Below are 11500 nucleotides of genomic sequence, written 5' to 3'. Positions count from 1 at the left end.
TATATATCACAAGTTAAATCTTATTTAAAATGGGATAATTATTCAAACACGCCCAAATCTTCGCCATAAAGTACCCTATAGATCATTCAATACATTTCTGTTGCAATCATTTGAATACTAAGGCAATTGCAAAGAATTAAGAACTCAACTATTCACACGTAAAATTTATAAAGAAATTTTACATTATCATGGCTTCAAATGTAAAAACTATAAACAAGTTTTCGCATATTGTATGGTCACTGCACAAGACATAGGAACATTCTCCACAAGGTGGAAGGATTCCCAACATATTGGATAATAAAGGCTTTCCTCTCTGATTGTACATGCAGAAACTTCATCATTAGAACCATCTGCATTGGATATATTGCATTTTGAGGGTTGTGCCTTTTTCTTTATAAGCTCCCAGCCATGGCATTCCATGCAAAACTCCACGTGATGTCCTCACTTAAAAACATGAGAAAACAATCTTTGGTATTTGATAGAATGCAATCAATACTTGGGGTAGAGAATAAAGATACATAAGGTAAATGTCAAATCTAGTAAGACTGGGTGTTTATCAGTTGTACTGGGTAGGTAGTATTGTCTGATTGAACAGAGAGGTCCTAATTGAGAAATGAAGTCAAGGCACTTTACTTGCACAACTATGTCGGCCATGGGGTACTGTCCACATCTGCTAGGTGCAAGAGAATGCCAAGAGCTTGTGATAGAGCCTTCATTTGTAAAAGGGTGCAATCAGAACAAAGGGGCGCAGAGATTCTTTGCAATACTGTCACAAAGCCAAAAAAAAGTATAATAGTGAGAGCAATTTATAAATGGCGTAGTATTGGTTAGCCCGGTTCTTCCTTATTAACCAAAAAGGTGCCCATATTGTCATTTATAAGGTTTGCATATTTACATCACGAGAAGACTATGGTGATGCCGTGGAAACACATGCATACAAAGCAATAGGTCCAGGATTTTGTTGAGGCAATAGGTTCTGGACATTTTATCTCATGAGCATGTAGATACTGACTATAAGAAACCAAAAGAAAACAGATACCTGCGAAAATACCACACCAATAGCTGTAATTTGTTTTAAAAAACTTTAAGTGTGGAAGCATACATGTACCGATCCTTCCCACGCTTCCATTGTTTACCTTCTTTTCCATTGATTTTTTATTTTGCTAGATAAAACTCCACCAAATCCAGAGTAGTCAAGCTCTGGCTAAACACTAATACACTACACCAAAAACATACACTTCCTACATGTTTTTAACTTCCTACAACTTTTATAACAAACCTAGGAAATAAATAACTTTCGAGAGGCAACTGGTAGCTCTAGGAAATAAACATAACTTCCTACGGTATTTTATAAAAGCTGTAGGAAGTTAGCTTTCACATGCTAACCCGTATGTGCGGTCAAACAAGCCGCTAACTTCCTACGGTCGCCTCTAGGAAGTAAGATTCTCCTACTAACTTCCTACGACCTCCTTTAGGAAGTTAGCTGTCAGCGTTTGACCAGTCAAATGAAAAGCTAACTTTCTACGGCCTGCTCTAGAAAGTAAGATTCTCCTGCTAACTTCCTGCTAACTATTGATTTAAATATTGTTATATGATTGTGTGTGAGATGTTTTATGTGAAATTATGTTGTGCTATATAGTTGTTGATATATTTGTTATGTTGTGGAATGTGGTGTAAAATAAAAATAAACAACATTTGTAATACTGGTTAAATTAACTTCCTAGAGGCCAATTGGGCCGTAGGAAGTTAACTTCCTAGGGGCTACAGTCAGTCATAGGAAGTTAGTCGTAGGAAGTTAGTGAGCTGACGGCGCTGACAGCGTGAAGCTACTAACTTCCAATAACCTACTAACTTCCGAGAGGCTTCTTTGGCTGTAGGAAGTTAGCTAACTTTTTAGAGGGCTCTAGGAAGTTAAGCTAACTTCCGACAAAAAAAATCGAGAGCCAAACTTCCGACGGGATGGCTTTACTTCCGAGAGTTTAGCTAACTTTCTAGAGTTTAGGGCTAATTTCCTAGGGTTTAGGCTCTAGGAAGTTCACTATTTTGGTGTAGTGATACTTAGTCGCCTAATTCAGAACTTTTTTGACAGGATATCAAGGAGCAAGGTCATTTTGCTACTGTAATCTGCTTTCATATAAGTATTCTTATATAAAAGTTCCTCTCACCAGTTCCTTCATACAATAAATATGAAAAAAGACACAAAAAGGTGTAATCAGAACCAAATGCTTAGTTTTTCATGCAAAGTATTCCACCCATTAGTGCTTTCATATAAGTATTATCATCTAAAAGTTCCTTTCACCAGTTGCTTCCTACAATAAATAAATCATGAAATTACTGCAATAAGTTCTGGGATGAGCAAAGTTATCATAAACTATCCAACACCGGCAATCCTTAACCAGCATTTCATGCTCATTTCAAAAAGGAGCATGGCGGCTGGCAAGGACAACTAAGGGAAAACCACATCTTAAGAATTTAGCAGATATAACCTTTAATGTACCTGTTAACATGACAAAGATAGTTACTAAGCACCAATTTTTTCAGCAAACACTAAGATGCATCAAAGTTCGGAGTAGCCATCTTAGGCTGTACGTGAGAACTAAAGACTTGATGTACAAAAATAGTTACCAGCATGATAATTATAAGCAATCGAGAATGTGCCACCATCATCGATCGATCAACTGCGTGCATGCATGTCGTCACCTTGTAGACACTGGTGATGTGGTCCATGGCGAGTTGCAGCGCGGTGAGGTCCCTCGTCTCGCGTGCGTCAAACTGTCGCTTGATCTCCTACTTGACTCTCATGAGGTCCACCCCGCCGCCGCTGCCGTGTCATCGGGCCATGGGGCGACGAGCGCCCGCGACAGGTCGAGCTCGGTCCGCTGCACAAGCATGACGCGGCTGTCGACGACGTTGAGTAAGCTTTTGTTCTCTTTCATTTTGTAACTCCTGCACCATAGTGAAGTTAATTAAGTTCATCTTATAAGCACCAATGTGGATCCTAAATCAAACAATACCCTAGATGCAAATGATTCGGAAAAAACAGCATGCGGGGAAACATACTTTTATCTTTTCTTGAACTTTTGCTCTTGCTTCTTGTCTCCTTGAGTTTTCCTCAACCTGCACTGAAGCTATATATGCTAGAGCAAGCTGGCCAGCATAATCTTTAAAACAGTCACTTCCAAAAAGCATCTCAAAGACAGCAAAAGGATCCACCATGTTATCCCAGAATGAGTTGTAAAACAACTAAGAAACGATTTATAGAGCAAGGCACAAGTAATTTACATCTTTTTTCACACAAGCACGTGCAACATTTTTTGAAATGTTAACACTTCTTTTCACACAAGCATGTGTAGCCCGAACTATCCCTTTTTTAGAGCGGAAAATACAGCAGGTGAGGCTCTCCACTGTAAGTTTTATTAAACAAAAGGAAACAAGAACAACACTGTATGAAGGGCCTCAAAGGAGCAACAAAAGAACAAAAAGAACAGAGAAGCGAGCCGTCAGCCAAGGTGAGCTACAAGACTAATCTAGGACAGCTATACAAGAAAAAACATGACACTTTTCACTAAATCTATTTCTTCACGGGAGCTTTTTCCAAGACATTTCTTTGCTTTCGAATTTGCCAAGCAGCAATGATGAAAGTCCATATAAAGGAGTTCTGATAGTGTGTTGCATCATTTGATAGAAATCTTTTGTGAAGTCACAACATATTCCGAGCTACTGCCAACATGCTTGTCTAAAAGGTCATCTAGTCCCTTTTCATTTCTAGAGAGGACTTTTATGCATGAATAGGCAGACCACAATATCTCTGCCAACCTTACTTGCTTACTATCTTAGCAAATCATGATCTATGCCCTAAAGCAAATAAATCACTTCAATATGAATAATCATGAGCGGATTGCCTTTTTACAGAAAATATTTATAAAATATCATAAACAACTCATGACTTATTAGGAATACCCTCATTTTTGCACGTATCATAAGTCTCCTTTTCCCTGGATCACTTAGGACTTGATAGGCCTCTTGAGAGCACCTAGAGGGGGGTGAATAGGTGATCCTGTAAAATTCAAACACTAGTAGCCACAAAACTTAGTTATGAGTGTTAGTACGGCTAAATAATTTGAAGCGAGTTCTTGTGAACACAAACAATCACAGAGAGATCAACACAAGACACGCGATTTTTATCCCGTGGTTCGGCCAAGTAACACTTGCCTACTTCCACGTTGTGGCGTCCCAATGGACGAGGGTTGCACTCAACCCCTTTCAAGTGATCCGATGGTCAACTTGAATACCATAGTTTTTCCTTTAGATGATTATTCCCGTTTGCGAGGAATCTCCACAAGTTTGGAGTCTCTCGCCCTTACAACAAAGATCACAATGAAAGCACGGAGTAAGGTTGGGATGAGCAACACATACAAGACACAATTCGCAGCACACCCACACACACAAGAGAAGACTTGAGCTCAAATGACAACACAGGGAGTCCTTGACTCGAATAGAGCTCAAATCTCTAACACAATGAAACAAATGCGCAGGAACAGAGTTTGGATGCCTTAGGATGCTTAGTGAATTCTTGGGTGACTCCTCCATGCGCCTAGGGACCCCTTTTATAGCCCCAAGGCAGCTAGGAGCCGTTGAAGACAATCTTGGAAGGCTAATCTTGCCTTCTGTCGAGTGGCGCATCGGATAGTCCGGTGCGCCACCGGACAACTACTGTAGCCTATCCGGTGCCGATCTCCTTCCTTTTCTAGCACAGACGATCGTTGTAGCTCCGGGCCCGTTGGCGCACCGGACAGTCCGGTGCCCCTGCCGACCGTTGGTGCGGGCCACGTGTCGCCCACGGATTGCGCGGCCGACCGTTGCGCTGGTGACCGTTGACTCACCGGACAGTCCGGTGTACCACCGGACAGTCCGGTGAATTATAGCCGTACGCCGCTGATCTTTTCCCGAGAGCGGCCTTTTCACCGGAGACCAGCCTGGCGCACCGGACACTGTCCGGTGCACCACCGGACAGCCCGGTGTGCCAGACTGAGCTGAGTTTTGGCTGCATCGAGCCAAGTCTTTTTGGTTTCTTTTCTTCTTCTTTTCTCACTGTTTATAGCACTTAAATAACTTCATTAGTATTCAAAAACAAATGTACTAAGTCTAGAAACATACCTCATGCCTTGATTTGCACTTATTCAATCTTTGGCACATTAGGAATTAAAGAATATGTGTTGGGCACTTAATCACCAAAACATTATAGAAATGGCCCAAAGGCACATTTCCCTTTCAATCTCCCCCTTTTTGGTGATTTATGCCAACACAACCAAAAGCAACCAAAAGAAGTGCAACACCAATGCAAATGAGGACCAAATTGTTTTTGACTATCATTTGGTATATTTGGATCATTCTTTGCCACCACTTGGTTTGCTTTTGCAAATCAAATTCAATTTCCTATCTCTAAGTCAAACTCACTTGTTTGGGCATAAAGAGAGATAATCCAAGAGTGAAATTGATTAAGTGCCAAAAAGTCCCCCTTTTCCCATAATCACACATTCTCCCCCACAAGAGACCAAATTTTGCAATAAGAGTATTTTGGACAAATCAAAAGTTCTAACTCTATTGTTTTCAAAATTCACAAGTGGTAGCTGATCCATTTGCTTTGGCCTTAATTTCTCCCCCTTTGGCATTAAGCACCAAAACGGGATCATTCTTGGCCCTTTAACCCCATTGCCTCACCAAAAATGTCAATTAAGAGCAAAAAGGCAATAAGAGCATAAATATGAACTTGGAAGTGAGTACACTAATACCGGAGTGCAGTGGAAGTCTTTGCATGGTCCAAGTTCACCTTCCCTTTCAATGCACCTTTGAGACTACATCAAGTGTACTCAAACACAAAGGTTAGTCTCAAAGGGTCAATTTGTAGCACATCTCCCCCTAAATATGTGCATCATTCACACATGGACTTGTGAGGTCCGGGGATCCCTTGCACAACTTGAGCACCATAAATAAACAACAAATCACATAAATGCATGAAGTAACATGATCAAAGGCATAGAACACATCTATGCTCTAGATCAATCCAAGTTACGTGAATCTAAGACATTTAGCTCACTACGCAACCTGCAAAAGGTTTTCTCATATAACGGCTTGGTAAAGATATCGGCTAGCTGGTTCTCGGTGCTAATGTGGTACACCTCGATATCTCCCTTTTGCTGGTGGTCCCCCAGAAAGTGATACCGGATGTCTATGTGCTTAGTGCGGCTGTGTTCAACAGGATTATCCGCCATGCGGATTGCACTCTCATTGTCACATAGGAGTGGGATTTTGCTCAGATTGTAGCCAAAGTCCCGGAGGGTTTGCCTCATCCAAAGTAGTTGCGCGCAACACTGTCCTGCGGCAACATACTCGGCCTCAGTGGTGGATATGGCAACGGATGTTTGTTTCTTTGAACTCCAAGACACCAGGGACCTTCCTAGGAATTGGCACGTCCCTGATGTACTCTTCCTATCAAACTTGCATCCAGCATAATCGGAGTCTGAATATCCAATCAAGTCAAAGGTAGACCCCTTTGGATACTAGATCTCGAAGCAAGGTGTAGAAACTAAATATCTAAGAATTCGCTTAACGGCCACAAAGTGACATTCCTTGGGGTCGGATTGATATCTAGCACACATGCATACGCTAAGCATAATATCCGGTCTACTAGCACATAAATAAAGTAATGACCCTATCATACACCGGTATGCCTTTTGATTAATGGACTTACCTCCTTTGTTGAGGTCGACATGCCCGTCAGTTCCCATCGGTGTCTTCGCGGGCTTGGCGTCCTTCATCCCAAACCTCTTTAGAAGGTCTTGGGTGTACTTTGTTTGGGAGATGAAGGTACCGTCCTTGAGTTGCTTCACTTGGAACCCAAGGAAGTAGTTCAACTCACCCATCATCGACATCTCAAACTTTTGAGTCACCACCCTGCTAAACTCCTCACAAGACTTTTGGTTAGTAGAACCAAATATTATGTCATCCACATAAATTTGACACACAAAAAGGTCACCATCACAAGTCTTAATGAAAAGAGTGGGATCGGCTTGCCCAACCTTGAAAGCATTAGCAATTAAGAAATCTCTAAGGCATTCATACCATGCTCTTGGGGCTTGCTTAAGTCCATAGAGCGCCATAGAGAGCTTGAATACATGGTCGGGGTACCTGTCATCCTCAAAGCCAGGGGGTTGTTCCACATACACCTCCTCCTTGATTGGCCCGTTGAGGAAAGCGCTCTTCACATCCATTTGAAACAACCTGAAAGATTGGTGAGCGGCATAGGCTAATAATATTCAAATAGACTCTAGCCTAGCCATAGGAGCAAAAGTCTCCTCAAAATCCAAACCTGCGACTTGGGCATAACCTTTTGCCACAAGTCGAGCCTTGTTTCTTGTCACCACCCCGTGCTCGTCTTGCTTGTTGCGAAACACCCACTTGGTTCCCACAACATTTTTCTTTGGACGTGGCACCAGGCTCCAAACTTCATTCCTCTTGAAGTTGTTGAGCTCTTCCTGCATGGCCAACACCCAGTCCGGATCCTGCAAGGCCTCTTCTACCCTGAAAGGCTCAATAGAAGAGACAAACGAGTAATGCTTACAAAAAGTAGCTAAACGTGAACGAGTTGTTACTCCCTTGATTATGTCACCTAGAATCTGATCGACGGGGTGATTTCTTTGGATCGTTGCTCGGATTTGAATTGGAGGGGCATATGGTGCTTCTTCCTCCATCACTTGTTCTTCTTGTGCTCCCCCTTGATCATGCTCCTCTTCTTGAGGTACCTGTCCATTATCTTGGGTTGGGGGATGCACCATTGTTGAGGAAGAAGGCTGATCTTGCTCATGTTGTTCATGTGGTCGCACATCTCCAATCGCCATCGTGCGCATTGCGGCCGTTGGAACATCATCTTCATCTATGTCATCAAGATCAACTTGCTCTCTTGGAGAACCATTAGTCTCATCAAATACAACGTCGCTAGAGACTTCAACCAAACCCGATGATTTGTTGAAGACTCTATATGCCTTTGTATTTGAGTCATACCCTAGTAAAAACCCTTCTACAACTTTGGGAGCAAATTTAGAATGTCTACCTTCCTTCACCAAAATGTAGCATTTGCTCCCAAATACACGAAAGTAAGAAACATTGGGTTTGTTACTGGTAAGGAGTTCGTAGGAGGTCTTCTTAAGGAGGCAATGCAGATATAGCTGGTTTATGGCGTGGCAGGCTGTGTTCACAGCTTCCGACCAAAACCGCTCAGGTGTCTTGAACTCTCCAAGCATCGTCCTCGCCATGTCGATAAGCGTCCTGTTCTTCATTTCTACCACACCTTTTTGATGTGGTGTGTAGGGAGCGGAGAACTCGTGCTTGACACCTTCCTCCTCAAGATACTCCTCCACTTGCAGATTCTTGAACTCAGACCCGTTGTTGCTTCTTATCTTTTTCACCTTGAGCTCAAATTCGTTTTGAGCCCTCCTTAGAAAGCACTTTAGGGTCCCGTGGGTTTCTGATTTATCCTACAAATAGAACACCCAAGTGAAGCGGGAAAAATCATCAACAATAACAAGACCATACTTAATTCCCCCGATGCTAAGGTAGGCAACGGGTCCAAAAAGAACCATGTGAAGAAGCTCCAGTGGTCTTGATGTTGTCATCACATTCTTGCTGTGATGAGTGCTTCCCACCTGTTTCCCTGCCTGACAAGTTGCACAAGGTCTATCTTTTTCGAAATATACATTGGTTAGTCCTAACACATGTTCTCCCTTTAGAAGTTTATGAAGGTTCTTCATCCCAACATGTGCTAGACGGTGATGCCACAGCCAGCCCATACTAGTCTTAGCTATTAAGCATGCATCTAGATCGGCCTCCTCTTTCGAAATTGGTCTTGAGTTTGTCGTCAACATTTGGACCTTCCTAGGAATTGGCCAGCCCAACTAAGTAGAGTTTTTCAAAAGAGGAGGCCGATCTAGATGCATGCTTAATAGATAAGACTAGCATGGGCTGGCTGTGGCATCACCGTCTAGCACATGTTGGAATGAAGAACCTCCACAAACTTTTAAAGGGAGAACATGTGTTAGGACTAACAAATGTGTGTTTCGAGAAAGATAGACCTTGTGCAGCATGTCAGGCAGGAAAACAAGTGGGGAGCACTCATCACAACAAGAATGTGATGACAACATCAAGACCACTGGAGCTACTACATATGGACCTCTTCGGACCTGTCGCTTACCTGAGCATCGGGGGAAGTAAGTATGGTCTTGTTATTGTTAATGATTTTCCCCGCTTCACTTGGGTGTTCTTTTTGCAGGATAAATCAGAAACCTAAGGGACCCTCAAGCGCTTTCTAAGACGAGCTCAAAACGAATTTGAGCTCAAGGTGAAAAAGATAAGAAGCGACAACGGGTCCAAGTTCAAGAACTTACAAGTGGTGGAGTACCTTGAGGAGGAAGGGATCAAGCACGAGTTCTCCGCTCCCTACACACCGCAGCAAAATGGTGTGGTGGAGAGGAAGAACAGGACGCTTATTGACATGGCGAGGACGATGCTTGGAGAATTCAAGACGCCTGAGCGGTTTTGGTCGGAAGCTGTGAACACAGCTTGCCATGCCATTAACCGGCTCTATCTCCATCGCCTCCTCAAGAAGACCTCGTATGAACTTCTTACCAGTAACAAACCTAATGTCTCATACTTTCGTGTATTTGGGAGTAAATGTTACATTCTAGTGAAGAAAGGTAGAAATTCTAAATTTGCTCCCAAAGCTGTAGAAGGGTTTTTACTAGGTTATGCCTCAAATACAAAGGCGTATAGAGTCTTCAACAAATCATCGGGTTTGGTTGAAGTCTCTAGCGATGTTGTATTTGATGAGACTAATGGCTCTCCGAGAAAGCAAGTTGATCTTGATGATGTAGATGAAGATGATGTTCCAACGGCCGCAATACGCACCATGGCGATTGGAGATGTGCGACCATAGGAACAACAAGAACAAAATCAACCTTCTTCCTCAATGATGGTGCTTTCCCCAACTCAAGATGATGAACAGGTTCCTCAAGAAGAGGCATGTGATCAAGGGAGAGCACAAGAAGAACAAGTTATGGAGGAAGAAGCACCACTGGCCCCTCCAACTCAAGTCCGAGCGACAATCCAAAGAAATCACCCCGTCGATCAGATTCTGGGTGACATAAGCAAGGGAGTAACTACTCACTCACGATTAGCTAATTTTTGTGAGCATTACTCGTTTTGTCTCTTCTATTGAGCCTTTCAGGGTAGAAGAGGCCTTGTAAGATCCGGACTGTGTGTTGGCCATGCAGGAGGAGCTCAACAACTTCAAGCGAAATGAAGTTTGGAGCCTGGTGCCACGTCTAAAGCAAAACGTTGTGGGAACCAAGTGGGTGTTCCGCAACAAGCAAGACGAGCACGAGGTGGTGAAAAGAAACAAGGCTCGACTTGTGGCAAAAGGTTATGCCCAAGTCGCAGGTTTGGATTTTGAGGAGACTTTTGCTCCTGTGGCTAGGCTAGAGTCTATTCGCATTTTGTTAGCCTATGCCGCTCACCATTCCTTCAGGTTGTTTCAAATGGACGTGAAGAGCGCTTTCCTCAATGGGCCAATCAAGGAGGAGGTGTACGTGGAACAACCCCCTGGCTTTGAGGATGACAGGTATCTCGACCACGTTTTTAAGCTCTCTAAGGTGCTCTATGGACTTAAGCAAGCCCCAAGAGAATGGTATGAATGCCTTAGAGATTTCTTAATTGCTAATGCTTTCAAGGTTAGGAAAGCCAATCCCACTCTCTTCACTAAGACTTGTGACGATGACCTTTTTGTATGCCAAATTTATGTCGATGACATAATATTTGGTTCTACTAATCAAAAGTCTTGTGAGGAGTTTAGCAGGGTGATGACACAGAAATTTGAGATGTCAATGATGGGCGAGTTGAACTACTTCCTTGGGTTCCAAGTGAAGCAACTCAAGGACGGCACCTTCATCTCCCAAATGAAGTACACTCAAGATCTTCTCAAGCGATTTGGGATGAAGGACGCCAAGCCCGCGAAGACACCGATGGGAACCGACGGACATGTTGACCTCAACAAAGGAGGTAAGTCCGTTGATCAAAAGGCATACCGATCTATGATAGGATCTTTACTTTATTTATGTGCTAGTAGACCGGATATTATGCTAAGCGTATGCATGTGTGCTAGATTTCAATCCGACCTAAGGGAGTGTCACCTTGTGGCCGTTAAGCGAATTCTTAGATATTTAGTTTCTACGCCTTGCTTTGGGATCTGGTATCAAAAGGGGTCTACCTTTGACTTGATCGGATATTCAGACTCCGATTATGCTGGATGCAAGGTTGATAGGAAGAGTACATCAGGGATGTGCCAATTCCTAGGAAGGTCCCTAGTGTCTTGGAGTTGTAAGAAACAAACCTCTGTTGCCCTATCCACCGCTGAGGCCGAGTACGTTGCCGCAGGACAGTTGTTGGGACC

This window comes from Zea mays, chromosome 2 (assembly GCF_902167145.1).
Source record: "Zea mays cultivar B73 chromosome 2, Zm-B73-REFERENCE-NAM-5.0, whole genome shotgun sequence".
Lineage (NCBI taxonomy): Eukaryota > Viridiplantae > Streptophyta > Magnoliopsida > Poales > Poaceae > Zea > Zea mays.
This window is presented reverse-complemented; position numbering follows the sequence as displayed.